The sequence below is a fragment of the Apodemus sylvaticus genome, chromosome 8, assembly GCF_947179515.1.
Source record: "Apodemus sylvaticus chromosome 8, mApoSyl1.1, whole genome shotgun sequence".
NCBI classification, from domain to species: domain Eukaryota; kingdom Metazoa; phylum Chordata; class Mammalia; order Rodentia; family Muridae; genus Apodemus; species Apodemus sylvaticus.
In genome coordinates, this window is record NC_067479.1 from 93,513,158 (window position 1) to 93,515,681 (window position 2,524).

A 2,524-nucleotide genomic window follows, 5' to 3' on the forward strand; every position below is an offset into this window, starting at 1 on the left:
TTCAAGTATAACTACTCATGATTTCAAATTTTTACTTTCACCAAAAAAGGGAGCGATTTCCCAGTGATGGACTATTTAATAAAATCCAAAACTGAAAAGCCTAAGTTTTACTTTAATGAAGCTCTGCCTTTATTGGAATGCTTCCAGGGGCCATGATGGTCATGGCCAAGATGATGTAAATGTCCCCTCAGAGGTGCATACCCCTAACCCCCGAAGGTGTGGCCCAGCCTAAGGCTCCCCTCAGTGGAAGGTGTGGGAAAGTGTTCTGTGCAGGCTAAAGCACATGATCCTCACGCTGAGTTAGGCACAAATAAATGTCTTATCCATGCTTCTGGATGCTAGCAGCAGAGGCTAGTTCCCAGCTCTCTCTCTCTCTCTCTCTCTCTCTCTCTCTCTCTCTCTCTCTCTCTCTCTCAGAGCTTACAAGCTCCCCAGACATTTCCACGGCCAACTCAGACACAGCAGAAATAAAACTGTCAACTCCACGCCTAGAGGAAGGGTGTCCACGGATGATGACGTCTAGTCTCTACAAAAGACCGTAGTTCAAGAATTCCGAGCCAGCGGCCTGCTGATGGTTGGCTGTGCGTGTGGGAGGTCTGCACCTCAGCACAGTTAAGGGGTGTTAGATTTCAATACCATTCACAAGGCATCTCTCAGCGGCATCCCTCCTAACAGAGATGCTGGAACAGCTGACCTTTGCCGTCCACCAAGCATCCCTCATCCTGAATTAGATTTAACATGGAGCAGATAAACGCGTGTGAGCCTGTCCTGCTAAGGATGGGGTTGGGGGAAACAACACGATCTTAGATATTGCCACCAGGAGAGCCTGGCTGCTGGGTACCGGAAGGAGATGCTGCGTTTGCCCCGCCCCCCTCTATCTCTGGCATCTTATCTGGGCCTCACAGAAGAATGATTGGAAAGGGATGTGAAGGCACTGGGGGTAGAGAAGGCTCGTGTCTAATCCCCCAACAGCTCCAAGAGCTCAGCCCTAGTGATAAAAGGATCTGGCAGTAATCCATCCTCTCAACAAAGAGATTTAAAACCCTGAAGAGTGAGATCCACGGGCTGGGCATGTCTTCAGCTGATTTAGTCCAGCAAGGTTGTTCCTGATAGAGTCGGTGACTTTAAGCCTCTCTTTGTTCAGGTTTACAGGAATGAAAGTGAACGAACAAGGTTGCTTAGTGTCTAGCGTAATTATATAAGATTGTCATATCTTTTTTTAAAAGAATATATATATATATATACATACATATATGTATGTATATATATATATATATACCTACTTGTCTGTATGTACACTGCATGCATTTGGGTGTGCACAGGGACACCCTGTTGGTGTTGGATCCCCTGGGACATGAGAGGTTTTCAGCTGCCCCATGTGATCGCTGGGAACCAAACCAGGGTCTCTTCTGCAAGAGCAGCAAGTGGTCTTAACCACTGAGCCATCTCTCCAGCCCCAAGACTGTCAGATCTGAAAGGTACATTTTACTAAATAAGCTAATCACAGCCAATTTACAGCTAATCTAAAGACAGTTGTTTCTCTGGTCTTGCATCTTACAGGACTTTTGTTAATTTTTTTTTTCTCATTAGTATGTACTGTGGTGCCACCTAGTGGGCAAAATAGAGGTAGCGCCCACACAAGAGCCCATAAAACTACTACTCGGGGCCAACAGTTCCATTTCCCAAGATTTCTCCACCTCCTTCGTTGCTAGTAGCAGGTGTAGATTTGTGACCTTAATAAAGCGTAAAGGTGAGACAATAATAAACCCTGTTCCATCTACAACACTTGCCCTTGTGGAAGTGGTCATGCCCAGCTTCCCAGAAGCCCGAGGGCCACCAGTCAGATCCCCGATGGCTATTTCCTTTAAAGCAAAAGGCAGTTGGAGTAGTTGGCGTGGTATTAGCAATGGAGTGGCAGATCCGACCCCAGGGAATCGGAACAGATTTGGGTACCCCTTGAAGGCCCCATGCTCCACTTGTCAAGGTGCTACCACTGTGTGGCTCGTTCCTTTGGAGCTTGGAAAGCCTCTGCAGCCCACCCGCCTTGGCCGAGGCTGCAAGCCTTGCCAACATTGGGAGGAAGGGAGGAGACCTAGGCCCGAGAGACACTGATCGTTAAAAATCTGAGTGGAAATTTGTATTTTAGATCTAGGTAGACGGATCCGGAGCTCCTTGCAGGATGACAGCACTGAGCTGGATCCTGATGAAAGGCGGCGCTGTGAGGAGATGGAGTGTGGGAGGGGAGAGAGGGGACAGGAGTCAGAAGACTTAAGACATTCTTTGCCATCCCCCAAGTGGCTTTCACTCTGATGGCGGAGCTTTTCTAATACCACGCCAACTTCTCAGCAGCAGCTGAGCCCTACAATTCAACTCAGTCCTGACAGTACTGACACAGTTAACAGCAGGGCCACAGGTTGGAGCCCCAGGATGTAGGAAGCCCCAGGTTCTCACAGAAGTCCCTGGTCCAAGGTCATCGCCGTTACCTCTAAGTGGTGCTGTATCTACACAGTCCCCACAACTGTTA